At 37.1% G+C, this 19043-nt stretch overlaps 1 protein-coding gene across 1 annotated transcript in view; it reads left to right on the forward strand.

The window, feature by feature from the left end:
• Positions 1–19043, forward strand: part of DOCK3 (dedicator of cytokinesis 3) — a 245020-nt gene that overhangs the window by 108493 nt on the left and 117484 nt on the right. The window lies entirely within an intron of this gene.

Here is a 19043-nt window from a genome sequence, read left to right on the forward strand (position 1 = left end):
TGTTAACACATGGTTATTTAAATGAAACTGTTTATAATTCTATTTTCTTATAAGTTTTCTCATTAATATATTTTCATATATAATACAAAACTGAAAATGGAATAAATGCAAATCCAGTTTGAAATTAAATATATTTCATTTCAATGTTCAGGCCAACCCAGCATTCTTCTAGAAATATGCCCAGGGCACCAGACCTTACTCAAAAACTTAGAGTGAAAATTCGCTGAATGATAGGCAAAGTGAAACTTTAGTTAGCTACTTGGACCTGTGGTTAAATCTGTCTTTTTATCTAAAAAGCCAGATATTGCTCTCCTGTATATGCCATCTCTTTGTTGTAAGTCTGTCAGGTCAGAGAAAAACTTCAGTGCTATATCCTACGGAATCTGTATAAAAACGGTAAAAGAAATTATCAGGGTTTTTTTTTTTTTTTCTTAAAGAAATTCATTGTATATAAGCATTTTGACTTCTGTTTAAAACAGAAGTAGAATAAAATGCCAAAGTTAAAATCCTTTGTCTACTGTGGAACTTGAAGAATTAAGGGAGATCAGAGGTAGAAGTTATAGTGGATTGGTATAGTCATTTATATATAAATCCAATATTTATTTTACACCTATGTGCTTCCACTTAATAGATTCCAGATATATGGTGATGAATAAAACTCCCAAACATCCCCTGCCCTCATGAAACTAGTAGGAGGAGACAATAAATAAATAAGTAAATTGAAGAAGATATTTGGAGGGATAAATGTTATAGAATGGAAAAAATTAAGTATGGGGGAGAATTCCTATTGTGAACAAACTAGTCAGGCTAGGCTTTATTGAGAAAGTATGCATACCATAGAGCAGTTTTGCAAGGCAAAGACCTCTTTTCTACTGTCCTTTCATTTTTGGGTCTTAAAATGACTTCCAAATTAATGAGGTGGAGCCTGTGGATGAACTTACAGTCAGCCTTCTCATCCTTGGTCGCTTAAAAATAAATACAGAAATTAGATAGCCTTTGCAATGATCCAGATGGATTTGGACTGTTTTTAAAGGGTATGTTGTGCTGGTTTTGTTTCTGGTATGGTTGAGTGAGCTCCTAACAGACCAGTCCTCCTAAAATTAACTGTTAACACTGGGTAAAATTCAAAAAACTATTACCTGAAGATTCTGCAGAATGAACAAAAGCAGTTAGATATTAGAGAATAAAACCTTGGAGAAAGGAACTCTCACACACCGTGAATTTCCTGCTTTAGTGGTTTTGATCTGAACTGTAAACTCACTATAGCATAGGGTAGCTAAAACTCCAGTGAAAAGCTTCCCATATTTCTTAGCCTAAGGAACAAAAAGACAGTACCTGGGGCAAGCAAGACTACCGAATGGCATTCCTGGAGAGGAGCAAGAGATGAAGAATCCTGAATTCAATATATGAACTCATCCCCTGTCACTAACTGCTCCGTGAAACACACATCCACAAGGTTAACACAAAGCAGCTAGCAGCTGAGGTTAAATGAAGGCTGAGATTCCACAAGAAAAACACATAACAGATTAAGTTGGTTAAAACAAAAATACTAAACCTCTTCAAAAGAATATAAGAGAATCCAAAGTACCTATAACATAATAGTTTTCAGGATACAAGTCAAAATTATGAGACATACAAAGACCAGTAAAATGTGATCCATTTACAGGGAAAATGACAACCAAGGTGAATACTGAGATAGCGCAGATGTAATTATCAGGCAAGGGATTTAAAGCAGCTATTGTAGGTATGTTCGTTAAATGAAAAAATTCAAAAAAATCTCAACAGAAAGGAAAAATTATTTTTAATACCATGTGGAAATTTTAGAACTGAAAAATACAGTATTTGTGTGAAGAGTATCTGGAATAAAAGTATCACTGAATGCAATTACTGATTCATAAGGTGATAGCAGAGAGAATCAGTAAATTTGAAGACAAATATAAATTATTCAGTCTAAAGAAAAAGAGAAAAAAAAAATGAAACAAAACAAGCAACAAAGCCTTAGGGAGGTAATTTCAAAAGACCCACTTCAGAAGGAGATGAGAAAAAGAATAGGGCAGAAAAAACATTTGAGTAATGTTAACTTGCCAAATTTTGTGAAAGACAGACTTAGAGATTCAAGAAGCACATCAAACACAACAGGGTATATAATAGTTTATTTTTTTTGAAAGATTTATTTATGCATAAAGAACTGGGGTACAGGCCAGAGGTATGGGGGGTGGGAGGATACACCAAAGACAGAGTGGGGAACAGAACAGGCAGATTGACTGAAATGCACTGCTGAGCGGAGCAGTGGGCAAGTCAGGAGAGGTCTGCGCCATGTGGGTTGCTCCCTGGCCGGGGATCGAACTCATGCTGCACTGGCTGCAGATTGCTTCATAGGTTGTGTCTTAACCCCTAGAGCCACCAGGGAGGCCCCAGTACATAATAGTTTAACTATTTAAAATCAACAAAAAAAGAAAATCTTTAAAGTATCCAGTGAAAAATGACATATTGCATATAAGATAAAACAATTCAAATGGTCATGAAGTTTTTTTAATCAGAAACTATAGAGATCAGAAGACAGTAGGAAAACATCTTTAAAGTGTTAAGAGACAAGCAAACTCAAAATTATATATCTAGTGAAAAAAAATCTCTCAAGAAGGAAGATAAAGAAATTTTCAGATAAAGGAAAATAAGAGGATTTGTCACCAGCAGAATTGCACTTCAAGAGATGCTAACAGAAGCTCTTCAGGCAAAAAGAAAGAATGAGAGAGAAATTCACCTCTTCAGGAGTGAATGAAAATCACTGGAAATCATATATGCATTGGTAAATATAAAAGACTATTCTCTTAATTAAAAAAAATTCATGCATAAACAAAAGTAACATATTCTTGAAGGTATTATAAATATGCACATGTGTGCACATAACAACTGCAGCAGAAAGAGAGGTAAGGGTGGTAATTTCACCTCTACAGTTGCAAGGTTTCTACATTTTATATAACCTGGGAAAATACTAATTTTAAATTGACTAAAAAGTTAAGGATATGTAAGATAATGTTGAAGGTGTAGCTTAAAAAGAGTAGATATAACTAAAATGGAACTCTAAAATATATCCAGTAATGCAATACTCCTGGAACTGCTTTGGTTTTTTCTTTCCCCACTTTCTAAAGTACGTGTTTATGGTGTCTTAAGAGCCAAGTTCTTATAAGATTGTATAATTTTAGGTTTTACTAAGAAGTGTTAATGAGTTTCCTTAATGGTTAAATTTAATTAGCCTCTCTTAGAAAATCAGTACAGAGTAGAGGGTGAAATCACCAAGACTCTGGAAAAGAAGACAACTTCTGTTTGAAGGAAAATTCTTTGTTATTAAAGTGGGAGCAAACTTTTGAATAAGTTTTTCAACTTAAATGACAAATAGAAAATTGCCATAATATATACATGCTAATTCTTTCCTCAGTTCTTTTTCTTAGAGTATTATATGTGTAAGCAAAAAGATTACAGGGCCTGCAGTATCAAATGAACAAATGGCTTTTTAGATTTCTCAAGATGGACTTCTAAGCATTAAGTCTATAATTGCAAAAATGACTTTGTATTGAATCTGCCTGAATTCAGATTAATGGCTCTCCTTTACCCCTTTCTACTCCTGCCTCAAGACCAAAGGCACAGGTAGAGTGAGTCAAGCAGGTTAGTGACTCCCATCCCTATCCCCAGTACTCATTTGAGTCCATGCCTTGGCTGCCTTCTCCCACTAGTTGTTGGTTAGCAGAAGATGATTCTCAAAGGATCCACTCCATCTACTCTGGCCAAGAGATCACTTAAATGACTGCTACAGTCTTCCTGATTCAGCAAAACCAACTTAGCAGAATTCTTGCTAAAATTAGACAATGCAAAGGAAGACATGGAAGTCCAAAATCAATACCTAGAAAAAAAGATTTTTGAAGGGCCTCCCCAGTGGCACAGCAGGTTGAGCACAGCACTGTGAGGCTGTCCGCAGCCTCTGCAATGCAGATTCAATTCCCAGCCAGCCAGGGAGATTCCCACATGGCACGGCAGACCTCTCCTGTCTTGCCTGCTGCTCCCCTCAGCAGTGCTTTCAGTCTAGAAACCAAAAGAGAGCCTCTCCTTAACCAAAGGAGAACCAGGGTCTTCAAAGATCTTTTTTTTTTTTTTAAAGACTTATTTATTTTTATACAAGAGCTGGGGTGGAGGCCAGAGGCACGGGAAGGTAAGAGGATTCACCAGAGACAGAGCGGGGAGCAGAACAGGCAGATGACCTAAATACACTGCTGAGGGGAGCAGCAGGCATGACAGGAGAGGTCTGCCATGCCATGTGGGTATCTCCTTAGCCAGCTGGGAATCAAACTTGCACTGCAGAGGCTGCAGACATCTTCACAGCACTGTGCTCAACCTGCTGCACCACCGGGGAGGCCCACAGATTTAAATATTGATTTAACTTTCAGGTTGGCTGAATTTTCTGCTTCCATTCAGAAAACAGTCAAGATTTTTCTATTTCTTATATGTGTGTGTGTGTATGTGTGTGTGTGTATTTCTGTCAGCTTTGCTGTTTCTAGCAGGATTCCCTCATGACATAGAATAGATTAAACAGCAAAACTTGTCCTTGCTAAGGCACAGAAATAGCAAAAAAAAAAAAAAAAAAAAGTGGTAAGAACAAGTTAATAAGTATAAATAATAGATAGTCCTTATCCTTAGTCAGAGAATTTAGAGTAGTTACAACAGGCCAGATCAGTAAGAGTATATGTGTATTCTCTATGACATACCAAGAAAAACCTTAGATGAATACTGTGATTTTTGTTCCATCTGTGATACATATTCCTCTTACCCTGTGTTATGCTGAACATAGGTTAGCATGCATAGGAAGTAAAGGAATGAAATTTTGAAAAGCAAAACTGTTCACATTTTGAATGAAGAACTGAAATGCACAAAAATATTACCAGTATATGTATGGATAATGAAAGAGGAAGGAAATGAGATTGGGAAGTTATCCTTTCTATGAAAACTTTAGAGAATTTCTTCCCTGCTATTTACATTCCGTATACTATATGAGAAAGCACTGCTAAACTGTAAAGTGTAGTATACATGTTGGTTGTTGCTGTTTTCTGTTCAAAACCTTGGTGTTAATTTGTGTCATGCTATATAGACATTTCAAAGTCTAACTTTGAAAATTGTGGAAATTATTATACATTGAGTTCCAAAGAGAGTGATATTTGTTTGTTCATAGTTTGTTTTACTTGCAATCAGATCCTGCTGGTGAAAGAGTGAATTTTTGAGGTTCCTTTTTCCCGTAACTAGAATATCCATTAGGAAATGTCATGACCATTATGTTGAATATGTTCTTTCATGAAAATTTAATTTTCAATGTTATTATTGCCAAGACAGTATTTTATCATGAGGCTTTAGAGAGCAAGCACAATTTAACTTTTGTTTGAATCTTTCCAATTTGTATAGTAAATAAATTGGGAAACATTTTAATAAACAAAAAGGAAAATACTAGGTCTTGTTATCAGAGATTTGCTCTTAATTGCTTTGTTTTTCAATGATAGTGCTTGGTCATGTATTTCTCTAAAATAAAGTCAGATAAATTAAGAGGTAGCATTCTATATACTGGGTGAAAGAGTACTTAGCTAAATTATTTTTGTTTTATTCTTTCATTTATTGATTTGTTCAGAACTTCAGAATTACTAGGTCTGGGTTACCCTTGAGAAATTATGAAGGATCCACCTACAAAAGGATCCACCAACCCCAGACAACAGAGTTGCTGAATACGTAGAAGCAGCCACTAGCTTTGCATTTTTTGCATCAAAGGCTAGCATGATTATTTTTCTTTAATACTTTAGATTGCATGACCTTCAGCTGAAAAGTATAAAAATGTGGCATTTCTGTAATCCCTATAGGCATGATTATCAAAACACATGGAATGGGCCTCCCTGGTGGCACAGCGGGTTGAGCGCAGCACCATGAAACTGTCCGCAGCCTTTGCAGCACGGGTTCGATTCCCAGCCAGCCAGGGAGATATCCACATGGTGCGGCAGACCTCTCCTCTCTCTCCCACTGCTCCCCTCAGCAATGCTTTCAGTCCTTCTGCCTGTTCTGCTCCCCATTCTATCTCTGGTGGATTCTCTCACCCTCCCATGCCTCTGGCCTGTGCCCAGCTCTTGTATAAATAAATAAATCTTTAAAAAAAAATACATGGAAGGTAGGGTCAATCCCCCTTGCTCCCCAGGTACCCAATATAGATGTCCATCTGCCTTAGAAACATTACAACTTAAATGTTGGCGATGGCAAAGATGAACTGTCTCAGCATTGTGCTGTCCTGTCAGCAGATTCTTACTTCACTCCCATTTATTCATCTACTTGCCTTTTATTGATAGAATTGGGAGCCTAATCCTACAGTGAAAGCATAAAAGCAGAATGTGTAAGGGTGTAAAATGACTGTGAGAGTATAAAAACAACTATGGAGCTTCCCATATAACTGATGTTACGATTTCATTGATTTTCATGAGAAGTGCCCTCTAGGGGTAGTACAATTAGAAAAATGCTATTATAACTGAAATTTTTGTGGTAACATGTTTACTCATATAAATCTTTTGCTTTAGAAAAAATAAAAAGAGCCTGTTTTGGGGGGTGTGTTTGTCATTCAGGAACCTCTACTTGTTCTAAATCACGCAAAACTTTGCTGCCATCATCTCTCCATCTTCCGTGTGGGAATGCTGTGAACTTCAAACAGATTAGGTATACTACCAGCAAAGCTCTAAGGGGAGCCCAACACAGACTTTCTGATCAGAAGGGTCAGGGTGCCCCAGGTGGATAATAGACATCCTGGGTCTAGCTTGGCTTCCTTCATGAAGTAACTGGGAACCTATGCGATGGAGACACTATGTGTCTCCATGGCAAGATGTGGTATGTAGAATTTCCCAGATATATTTGCCCATGAAACCACTTCCCCTACCACCACCACCACTACCACATACTTTTTTCTCCCAATGTTCATTTCATAAAATGAAATTCATGTAAACCATTCACTTTGAAGTAAAACAGATTCAGGTTTGGGCCTCCCCAGTGGCGCAGCGGTTGAGCGCTGGGTTGCGAAGCTGCCTGCGGCCTCTGCGGCGCCGGTTCGATCCCCGGCTGCTCCCCGGCCACCGGAGGAGGGTCCCACATGGCGCGCAGACCTCTCCTGCCGCTCGCTGCTCCCCTCAGCAGTGTACTTCAGTCCTTCTGCCTGCTCTGCTCCCTGTTCTGGCTCTGGTGAATTCTCTCACCCTCCCGTGCTTCTAACTGTACCCAGTGCATGTATAAACAAAAAACAAACAAATAAATAAATAAAATAAAAACATGCCTCTCTAAAAAAAAATAAATAAAAATTAAAAAAAAACAAATTCAGGTTTGAGTTCCAACTTTATCATTCTCTATATCCTCATCTCAAGCCAAGAACTTGGCCCCTTTGACTCTCCGTTTCTTTAGAGGTGAAATATCTGAGTGAGAATTAAATGCAATTAGGCAAGAAAATACACACTTTATATAATGCCTTGTACACAAAAGACACTCATTAAGTGACTTCTGTTGCTGCTGCTGTAGAAAACTGATGAGTACCAGAGCTGTATCTCCCACCCACATCTTTCCCCTGAGCTTCAGACTTGTATTTTCAGCTGCCTGTTTTCTCTTCATCTATATATCCCAGAGAGCCCTCAAATTCGGCATGCTGTCTGAACTACTTTTTCCTTTGTTTCTTCTCTGATAGACTACTACCTCTAATTAACTGCTAAATCTGGTCAGCTCAGTCTCTTAAATATATCTGACATCCATTCATCTCCCTTTTGTTCCAGAATTGCATCATAGCTTACTATAGCAACACTGGTTGTCTTTGGAGTAGTTTCTGTTACCAGGTGATTATTCTAAGGAATTACGAAATTAGCTTCTCATGATTGCTCTTTCAGGGCCTCTCTAAAGCCCTTGATAGGGTTTTCCAAACTTGCTAATCCTAACAGCCAACCAAGACCTTTTTTAAAATACAGATTCTTCAAATGTATTTATTTGAATGGAATTCTAGGAGTCCTTCCCTCCAGAGACTCTGATCCAGAAGATCTGGGATAGAGCCAATAATCGTTTTTAAAATAAGCTTCCACTGTTGGTCTGGTGGTAGAATATGGGTGAGCTGGTGGTGGGTACACTATGGTGGTAATACCTGATGGAGGAATCCCAATATAACCTCAATTAAAAATAAATAAAAACCAGATATTAATAAATTCCCTAATATAAAGCTAATAAGCTAGTAAATGGAATCTTTGATTTCCTTGATTTACTGCGTTGCATTTACTCTTCAGTAGTTAACTAATTCCTGTTTAGAATTAGGTCTTCATTTCAATTAGATGTTATTAATTACATTAATATTAATTACATGCATTAATGCATTTCTGGTTTCCCTAAAAGATTTATGGAATTCCTTATGAATTTTGAATAAAATACCACTTCTGACTAAAATAGCTTCCAGGTACTCCTGGGATAGTCAAGTTTTGAAACCTCTCTCATATAAGTCTACAATCTGGATTTGGCCTCTGTTTGTTACATGGCAGCTTTGACACTCCCTGGCTCTCCACCACCCTCTTAACTCATGGACAGAATTTCCACATCATCAGGCAGCTTTATATTTCGATCTGCACTCGGTGCATTCTCCTCCAAATGCCATATACCTAAAATATTGCAATACTGTGTTTTAAAATCTCATTTGGACAGCCTACCCTCACCCAAATTGAGCTTCTCAGACACTTCCTGTGCAAGTTTAGCATTTTTACATTGTGTTAGTTTTTGGTTTGTGTCTCTCCCAGTAGACTCAGAGACTTGAGGAGAGAGACTATTTCATTACTGTGTTCCTAGAATCTAGCTCTTGTTTTAGGAACATGGTAGGAATTCATTAGTGAATGGATAAAAGGGAGGAAGGGAGGCTGAAAAGAATTCTTCATTGTACTAGTCACTAAAATATGTTCTTTGGAACCCTGAAGTTTCTCAAGATTAGGTAGTGAGAGGCCTCAATAGGGCAGATTCCTGCCCCTACCTCTCCAAGCTCTGATTCAACCAAAGTAGCTCAGTTTCTAAATTTTTTCATTTGTTGGTAAACTGAGTAAGAGTTTGTTGAAAAGAAGGAAAAAGCTGATACTAAAAATGAATAAGGTGCCTCCCTGGTGGCACAAGGGGTTAAGACACAACCTATGAAGCTGTCCGCAGCCACTGCATCACGAGTTTGATCCCCGGCCAGGGAGATACCCACATGGTATAGCAGACCTCTCCTGACTTGCCCACTGCTCCCCTCAGCAGTATATTTCAGTCAATCTGCCTGTTCTGTTCCCCACTCTGTCTTTGGTGAATCCTCTCACCACCCCACACACACACACTTCTGGCCTGTACCCCAGCTCTTGTATGCATAAATAAATAAATCTTCAAAAAAATAAAAATAAATAAATTTGAAAACCACAGCACTGATTTGAATTTATGAAAGCCCTTTGTGCATTTCTGCTCTCTGTGCTTTAGAATGAAGTAGAAAAACTTGAGGAATAAAGGCCAGTGATCTAAATTGGAAAATGAATCTGTGAGGAAATAGTAGATATTTCTTAGTGTATTGGTTTGTGCCATGTAGTGTGGCCTTGGGGCTCTTTACCAATTTCTAAGCACCGGCAGGTTATCATGAGTGATGTTAATACTTGGCATCAATCTCCACAAAAGACCAAAAGAGAAACAAGAAGATTAAATTCAGAGAGTTGAGAGAATTCCTTTGAATTTATCTGAGGAGCCTGCTTATATTTCCAAAATAGAATCTTCAGGAAGTACCCTCCCTGAGGTTCAAAGACTATCTCTGACTCAGCTCCTGACATGGGCTTGCCACCTCATTGGCAGTTACTGAATATTGACTGTAGGGATTCACCAATTACCATTAGTGGAGAAGAGTGTAAATGAACTTTCATAAAAGCAAGTGATCTTTTTTTTTTTTTTTTTTGGCGGGACCCTCACCGGCGGCTGGGGACCCCCACCTTGTTTTGATCCTACCCCCTCCTCCCCACGCCAGTTGTGTGTCTCTTGTATATAGTTGCTTATTGATTTTGATTTTTACTTTATTAAAATTAGTCTTTTTCCTAGTCCCTTATTTAGGTTTTCTAAATTCCTGCTATTCCACTCCTAGGTATTTACCCAAAAGACACAGAAACATTAATTCAAAAGGGCACCTGCACCCCTATGTTTATAGCAGCACTATTTACAATAGCTAAGCTATGGAAACAACCCAAATGTCCAAAAATAGATGACTGGATCAAGAAGTCATATACACAGTGTCATGTACACATATACACAATAGAATATTACTCAGCAATCAAAAAAGATAAACTGATGAAATTTGCAGCAACATGGATGGAGCTGGAAGGGATCATGCTTGGTGAAATAAGCCAGAAAGAAAAAGAAAAATACCATATGGTCTCACTCATAGCAGGAATTTAGAAAACCTAAATAAGGGACCAGGGAAAAGACTGATGTAACTTCTTATACTGTTTTTGCATAGCTTGTCATAAAGACAATTAAATTTAGAGCAGTTCTTTTATTATGTTGCTTATTGAAGAAGAATTTAACACCATCTCTTTTTTTCTCTTGAAAGAATTTTCTCAACCAGATTATTTAAGAGAAAAACTGACCTGTTGTTTTCATATAGAGGTGTGAATGTCTGTAATATCTCATGAATAAAATTTTCTCTTTTGGCCATGGTTCCTTTCACATCTGTGGGAAATAGTATTTGCTTTAGCTCTGGTTGGCAAATAAATTTGATCAGCATTTATCAAATTGTTCATACAGACTCCATTGTACACAAAAGCAGATTGTGAGGTAAGATATCACCTGTTCTGTTGGTACTTAAAACACATAACATTTTAAGCCTCTGAGAAATCCTAGAGGGTAGAAACCTGTCTGTGTTTAATGCATTATTTCCCAACTATATTTAATCACTTATTTTGTATAATATCTGTTGCCAAGTCAGGAAATACTGGATAGATAGTTGTCTTCAAACATTCTGAATTTTAGCAGAAAGCAACATTTATATATCTTACCCATTGCAAAATTAGCAAAACAGGAAATCTTTAGATGTATACCTAGCTTTTTTTTTTTAGTAAGAAAAGTTTCACAAATTGTTACAAAGGCTAGAGGGAACCAGAAGCATGAAGGACTCTAGGGAGTGTAAAGATAGACACTGTGCCATAGGAGCCTCCTTTTACTGTAGAGGAGAAAGAGAAATGCTTGTGTTCTGCTAGGCTAGCAATCCTTTACACCCAGAAATTGGCTTTTTCTACTCTTTATCTCTGGACTAAAGCTTAATGTAGCCCCTCCAAATAGCACCCTTCTCCATGGCTATATAGCAGCTCCAAACAGTGGCCTGCTTGGTGTACATCTTCCCTTGAGAGACAATCAGAGAGTGGTAGTATTATTGTGAGAGCAGTGGTGCATCGGCCTTTCCTCTTTCCTTTGCGCCCTTTGGGTTCATCGTCGCCCTCTGGACTACTTTAGCTTATTCTCCTGGGAGCAAAGCAGGGAACCTCCTCTGATGCCATCTTCCCCTCTTCCAAGTTGTTTGTTGTTGTTGTTGAGTTTTATGAGTTCTTTATGTAGTGACCTTTTAACCCCTTGTTGGATATATTAATGTACAGATATTTTTCCCCACTTGGTAAGTTATTTTTGTTTTATATAGGTTTCTTTTACTATACAGAAGCTTTTTAGTTTGATATCGTCCTATTTGTTTATTTTTGCTTTTGTCCTTTGTCGGTGTCAAGTCCCTAAATACTTCTCTAAGAATGATGCCAAGGGGCATCATTCTTATATGTATTTTATGGTTTTCTTATATGTATTTTATGGTTTCTGGTTTTACATCCAAGTCTTTAATTCATTTTAAATTAATTTTTGTGTATTTTGTTTAATGTTAGTGTAATTTCTTTCTTTGGCATGTGACATCCAGTTTTCCCAGTATCACTTTTTGAAGAGAATTTCTTTGCTCCACTTCAAACTCTTGGCTTCTTTGTCATAAATCAGTTGCCCATATGTATGTAGTTTTATTTCTGTATTCTCATTCTGTTCCCTTCTGTGTGTCTTTATTCCAGGACCAAGCTGTTTTAATTACTTTTGCTTTATAGGGTAGTTTGAAGCCAGGAGCATGATATGTCCATTTTTTCTTTTTAATCAGGAGTGTTCTTGTTTTTTGGGATCTTTTGTATTTCCAAATAAATTTCATCACTTTTTCTTCTATTTTTGTGAAAAATCTCATTGGAATTTTGATAGGAAATTACATATATATAGGGCCTCCCCTGGTGGCACAGCGGTTGAGCGCTGGGCTGCGAAGCTGCCGGCAGCATCTGCAGCGCCGGTTCACACGCAGACCTCTCCTGCCGAGCCCGCTGCTCCCCTCAGCGGTGTATTTCGTCGGTCTGCTTGCTCTGTTCCCTGCTCTGGCTCTGGTGAATTCTCTCACCCTCCCACGCTTCTGACTGTACCCAGTGCTTGTATAAATAAATAAATCAATCTTTTAAAAAAAAAGAAAATTTATATATATATTTATAATTGTTTTAGGTAATGTAGCTGTTTAATGATGTTTTAATTTTCCAGTCCATGAACACAGGATACGTTTCCATCTCTTTGTGTCTTTTTCTATTTCTTTTAATAATGTCTTAGAGTTTTCAATGTGCAAGCATTTTATTTCCTTGGTTAAATTTATTCCAAGGCATAGAATCCTTTTTACCATAATTGTTTCACTGATTTCTCTTTCTGCTAGTTCACTGTTTTCATACAGAAGCACAATAAATTTTTGTGTATCAATTTCGTAACTACCACTTTCCTATACTTATTATTTCTAGTAGTTTTTTATGAGTCTTTGGGATTTCCTAGTTATGTCATTTGCAAGTAATGATAGTTTTACTTCATCCTTTCCAATTTGGATAACTTTTATATACTTTTATTGTCTAATTGCTCTTGCTTGGATTTGTAACACTACATTGAACAGTAATGATAACAGTGGACATCGTGATCTTAGAGTAAAAGTTTTCTGTTTTTCAGCATTGAGTATGATGTTGGCTGTGGATTTCTCACATATGGCCTCTATTATGTTGAGGTGCATTCCTTCTCTACCTATTTTTAATATAAAAGGATGTTGAATTTTGTCAAATACTTTTTCTGCATCTATTGAGATAATCATGTGATTTTTGGCCTGCCTTCTGTTCATGTGTTTTATCATGTTTATTGATTTTCATATATTGAACCATCCTTGCATCCCTGGAGTAAATCCCACTTGATCATAGTGTATCATTCTTTTTTAATGTATTGTTGAACTCTTTATGCTAGATGCTAGATTTTGTTGAGAAATTTTACATCTGTGTTCATAGAGATTCTTGTCTATAGTTGTCTTCTATATGCTGTTCTTGTCTTGGTGTTAGAATTCTGGTAAGTTGACTTCATAGAATGTGTTTGGAAATTCTCCCTCCTTTTCAGTTTTACAGAAGAATTTGTAAAGGGTAGGTATTCTTCTTTGAAATTTTAATAGAATTTATTATTAAAGCCATCTGGTCCCTGGCTTTGTTTTGGGGGAGACTTTTGATTATACTGTTTTACTTTTGTTCCTCATGATGGGTCTCTTTGGGTTTTCTTTTTCATTCTGATTCAGTCTTGGAATGCTGTGTATTTCTAAGAATTTGTCCATTTTTTCTAGGTTTTCCAATTTGTTGCCGTGTAATTGCTCAGAATACTCTCTTATGATCCTTTATGTTTCTGTAGTATCAATTGTAACTTCTGTTTCATTGCTGATTTTATTTACTTGTGTTTTCTCTTCTTTGTGGGTCTGGTTGATGGTGTGTCTATTTTGTTAACCTTTTCAATGAACTAGCGCTCTCTTTTATTGATCTCTGAGTATCTTTTTGATGTGTGTTTCATTAATTTTTGCTCTGTTATTATATCCTTCCATCTACTGACTTTAATTGTGTTCCCCCCCCCTTTTTTTTTTTTTTCTTTTTTGGGTACAAACTTACATTTCTCATTTGTGATTCTGGTTTTTTGAAATGTGAATGTTTTGCTATAAATTAGTAATGCTTTTACTGCATCCCATAGGGATTTTTAATTCATCTCCAAATATTTTATTCATTAACCCAATAGTTATTTAATAGCATGCTGTTAATTCTCCACAGATTTGTGTTTTTTCCCTTTCTTCATTTTTTCCTTGGGCATTTTCTGTTAAGATGATCTGTCTGTTGTGTTTGTGGGGTGTTAAAGTCCCCTACTTTTATTGTGTTGCTGTCAATGTCTCTCTTTAGTCTTTTAATATTTGCTTTAAATATTTCAGTGCTACTGTGTTGGGTACATATATATTGATAATTATCATGTCTTCCTATTATTTTGATCCTTTAATTATTATATAATGTTCATGTGTGTCTGTTACTGTCCTTTTGACTGGAAGCCCATTTTAGTTGATTAAAGCACTTCCCAATTATATTTTCCATTGGCTTGGAGTACCACTTTCCATTTCTTCACCTTAATTAATAACACTTTGTCTCTATAGATTAAGTGACCCTCTTGTAAGCAACATTTAGTTGGGCTTTGGTTTTTAATTCATCTGACCACTCCATGTCTTTTGATTGAGAGCTCAGTTCATTTACATTAAGGGTGAGTGTTGATATACAAGGACTTGCTATTGCATTTTGTCTTTAGTTTTCTATTATTTGCCTGTATTTATCTATAAATATCTTTTTCCTAACTATTTTTATTCCCTTGTTCATTTTGTTATTGTTGATTTTGTTGTTGTTAGATTAGAGCACTCCTTTCAACATTTCTTGTAGGAAAGGCCTAATTTTGGCAAACATCTTCATCTTTCGTTTTTCTGCAAATACCTTTATTTCTCCCCCATACCTGAAAGAAGGTCTTTTGGGGTACAGTATTCGTGGCTGGCAGTTTTTATCTTCGAGAATTTTTCATTCCATTCTCTCCTGACCTGTAGTGCTGTGACTCTGAGAAATCTGTGAAAGCCTTGTGGATTACCTGCCTTTATCTGCTTTGCCTTTTATTATTTTTTTTTGTCTTAAACCCTTGATAGTTTCACTAGTATATGTCTCAGTGTAGATCACTTCATATTTAGATAGCCAAGTATTCTGCTAGCTTCATACTTGCATATTCAGTTCTTTCCCCCAGGTTTGGGAGGGTTTTCTCTTTATTTCTTTAAATAAGCTCTATTCCCTTTTACCTTTCTTCCCTTTTTGGGATACCTGTTATTTTTATGTTTTTTTTTTCCCAATTGAGTCAAATAGTTCTTGTAGTGCTGCTTCATAGTTTTTTACATCTTATTTCTCTCTTCTACCCAAATCATTTATTCAATTATGCTTTGTAGCTTTCTCTAGAATTTTTATTATATCTGTTGAGCTTCTTACAACCTGAGTCTGATATTTCTTATTTAAAGATTCACTTTCTGCCTTCTGTTTATTAATTTTATTCCTGAATTCATTAATTTCCTTTTATGAGTTTTTTTTTTTTGTAGTATCTCTTTAGTTAGCTTTTCTGAGTTGTGTCACTTTGACTTGTCTAAGTGTTCTTCTATCTCTTAAGTTTATTATGGCAATTTTGTTTTTGTTTTTGTTTTTAAAGATTTATTTATTTATTTATACAAGCACTGGGTACAGTCAGAAGTGTGGGAGGGTGAGAGAATTCACCAGAGCCAGAGTAGGGAACAGAGCAGGCAGACCGACGAAATACACTGCTGAGGGGAGCAGCGGGCACGGCAGGAGAGGTCTGTTGCGCCATGTGGGACCCTCGCCGGCAGCCGGGGATCGAACTGGCACTGTAGAGGCTGCAGGCAGCTTCGCAGCCCAGCTCTCAACCGTTGCGCCACCAGGGGAGGCCCTATTCTGGCAACTTTGAATTCTCTGATGGGAGATATAATAATCCATGTCTTTGTGGTTGGATTCTGAAAAGTTAATCTTTCCTTTTGATATCATATTTCCTTGAGGTCTCAAGTTGACATGTTTTATATTTTTTTCTCTGCCCACTATTTACTTTAAATTTCCCTATTTTAATATATGTATCACAACTTAGGTGTTGAACTACTTTGACTTTTCCAGCACATGGTACTATGCCTATATTTGATTTGATTTTTTTTTTTTTTTTTACCTGTCCTGTCTTCTGTAAGTTCTGAAACCTGTATTTGCAGTTGCTGTGTCAGCAGAATGGGGGAGGCTTGTGGAGGTCCTGCTGCTGTTATGAATATGCTGGGCATGGGGATGCTAGTTTATGTTTGTAGCATTGCCAGTATCCCTCCTCTCTGGGGTCCCAGATCTGACACTAGTCTTTCCTTTGTTAGTGCATTTCAGGGGGACAGTACTAGTCCCAAAGGGTGAGGGAGGGATAATATAATCTAAAGAACCTTCTCTATTTACCTTATTGGAGTCCCACTTTGTGTGGAACACCCCAGTTCCTCTATATATTCTTCACCTGTATCAAGGACATGTGCCTCCATATGATTTCTGATTTTCCCCTTCCGAGCATCCCTACCATCTGTGTTCCCCTACCCCAACCACAACCTTCCAGCATTTCTTTATATCCATCTTCTGTTCAGTGAAGCACGAATATTCTCTGTATCCTCTCTGGTACAATCTGTATTGGTCTCTGAAGTGCAAGAGGGTACTTCAGTCTCACCCTGCAAGCTTCAGAACTCTTGATGTAGTGTCCCTCTGGTTAATTGTTAGTTGTTCCTCTTGCAAGTGAAACAAAAAATCTTTTCTATCACAGTCTTTATGATTTCAGGGTGACTTGCTCTCTCAGGAGGGCTGGCCCACAGCCCAGTGACTCCAGTCACCAGCACCAACATAGTTGTTAATCTGGGCAGCCAGACTGGCTAGGCTGCTCCCGCTGCTAGGAAGATGATTTTAATTTTGATGAAATCAGGCTTACTGTGTTTCTCTGATTCATGTTATTCGCACAGTAATCTAGGATCACCATAGTTTTACTACCATGTATTAAATATGGAAATAGAGATGTGAACAGGATATGCACAGGTATTTGTCTTAATTTTTTCCCTCATGTTTCTCCTTTTCCATATTTAATACACAGACTTAGAATTTTGTATTTTTAGCTTTTGTATTTAATCCTATGCTTCATTCAAATTTATTTTTTATAGGCAAGGGTCAAATTTCTTTCTTTTCCCACATGTGTTATTCAGCACCATTCTGAAGCTGCTATGCTGCTTTGCTGAATTTTGCTACCTTTTCTAAAAAGTGAGTGTATACAATTGTGTTATTTCATCTTTTACAAAAGATCGCCTTCAACTCAACATACCCATTTTTTTTGATGTTTTATTTTTTTAATTTTTATTTATTTTTAATTTAAATTTTATTTTTATATTCCCCATACAATTACAACCCCCTTATTTTGACCCCAATCTCTCCTTTTCCCGCCCTCGACCCCCCATAGAGTGTCTCTGGTTCATAGTTGTTTGTTGATTTTGATATTTTCTTTCTTATAGTTATTCTTTTTCCTGGTCCCTTATTTAAGTTTTCTAGATTCCTGCTATGAGTGAGACCATCCGGTATTTTTTTTTCATTCTGGCTTATTTCGCTGAGTATGATCCCTTCCAGCTCCATCCATGTTGCTGCAAATTGCATGTGTTTATCTTTTTTGAATGCTGAGTAATATTCCATGGTGTCAACATACCCATTTTTTTAAAGAAGTATTTTTTTTATTTTATATGATCTTTACATCATTTTTCATTTTTTGCACAATGTGTGTATTTTCATCTTGGTTATATTCCCCATACAATTCCCACCCCCCTTATTTTGACCCTAATCCCTCCTCTCCCCCCAACCTCATAGTATGTCTCTGGTTTATAGTTGCTTGTTGATTTTGATTTTTACTTTATTATAATCAGTCTTTTTCCTGGTCCCTTATTTAGGTTTTCTAAATTCCTGCCTGAGTGAGACCATCTAATATTTTTCTTTTTCTTTCTGGCTTATTTCGCTGAGCGTGATTCCTTCCAGCTCCATCCATCAACATGCCCATTTTAACTACAAAGTCTCATTTCCACTTCTTGAGAGTCATTCTTTAAAGAATGATCAAAACCCCACTGTTTCTGCTTCCCCACTTTTTACACTTCATAGTCAGTTTTTCTCTACCATTCCAGGGTCTACAAAGATCTTTGTTCTAATATCCAGTAGGCTCTGTTATTCCCTTGTCTCGTGTGATACTCGGTGGCAGTGGTCCTTGTTGACCCCTCCCTCCTCTTTCAGACATTTTTTTTTAAAAGATTATTTATTTATACAAGCACTGGGTACAGACAGAAGTGTGGGAGGGTGAGAGAATTCACCAGAACCAAAGCAGGGAGCAGAACAGGCAGAAGGACCGAAGTACACTGCTGAGGGGAGCAGCGGGCGGCAGGAGAGGTCTGCGCGCCATGTGGGACCCTCCTCTGGTGGCCGGGATCGAACCGGCATTGCAGAGGCTGTGGGCAGCTTCACAACCCAGCGTTCAACCGCTGCGCCACCGGGGAGGCCCTCTTTCAGGCATTTTATTCCCTTGACTTATATCCTTATTTTTCTGTTGCTTTTAATTTTTTTGTCCCTATTGTCTACTTTGCTAGTTCTGCTTTTGCCTATTTCTTAATTATCAGTATCTCTCAGGATTCTGACCAAAGTTCTTTTTTTTCCTCATCCTTTCCACATTCCTCATTATTCCCTGGAAATCTCCTGACTAAAGGATCTCAGATTTATATCTGGCACAAATGTTTTCTGAGCTTCATTTATGCATATTTATCTTTCTCCAAGGACCATGAACATGAGTGTATCTTGTTCACACTTGTATTCCCATATTTAACATACAAACTTAATAACTATTTTCTGACTCAATAAAAAGATGTCTATATGAAATACTAAGCAACCTGTGCAATTGATATTATAAGATAGCTTGTAATTCTAGTACAGTAATTTAATATTTACTCATTTATATCACATATGAGTAGTGAGTGTATGACTGTGGAATAAGTAAATTGCATTTAGAATTGCTAT

Source organism: Talpa occidentalis, unplaced genomic scaffold (assembly GCF_014898055.3).
Source record: "Talpa occidentalis isolate TD23 unplaced genomic scaffold, MPIMG_talOcc4v2.1 talOcc4.10, whole genome shotgun sequence".
NCBI classification, from domain to species: domain Eukaryota; kingdom Metazoa; phylum Chordata; class Mammalia; order Eulipotyphla; family Talpidae; genus Talpa; species Talpa occidentalis.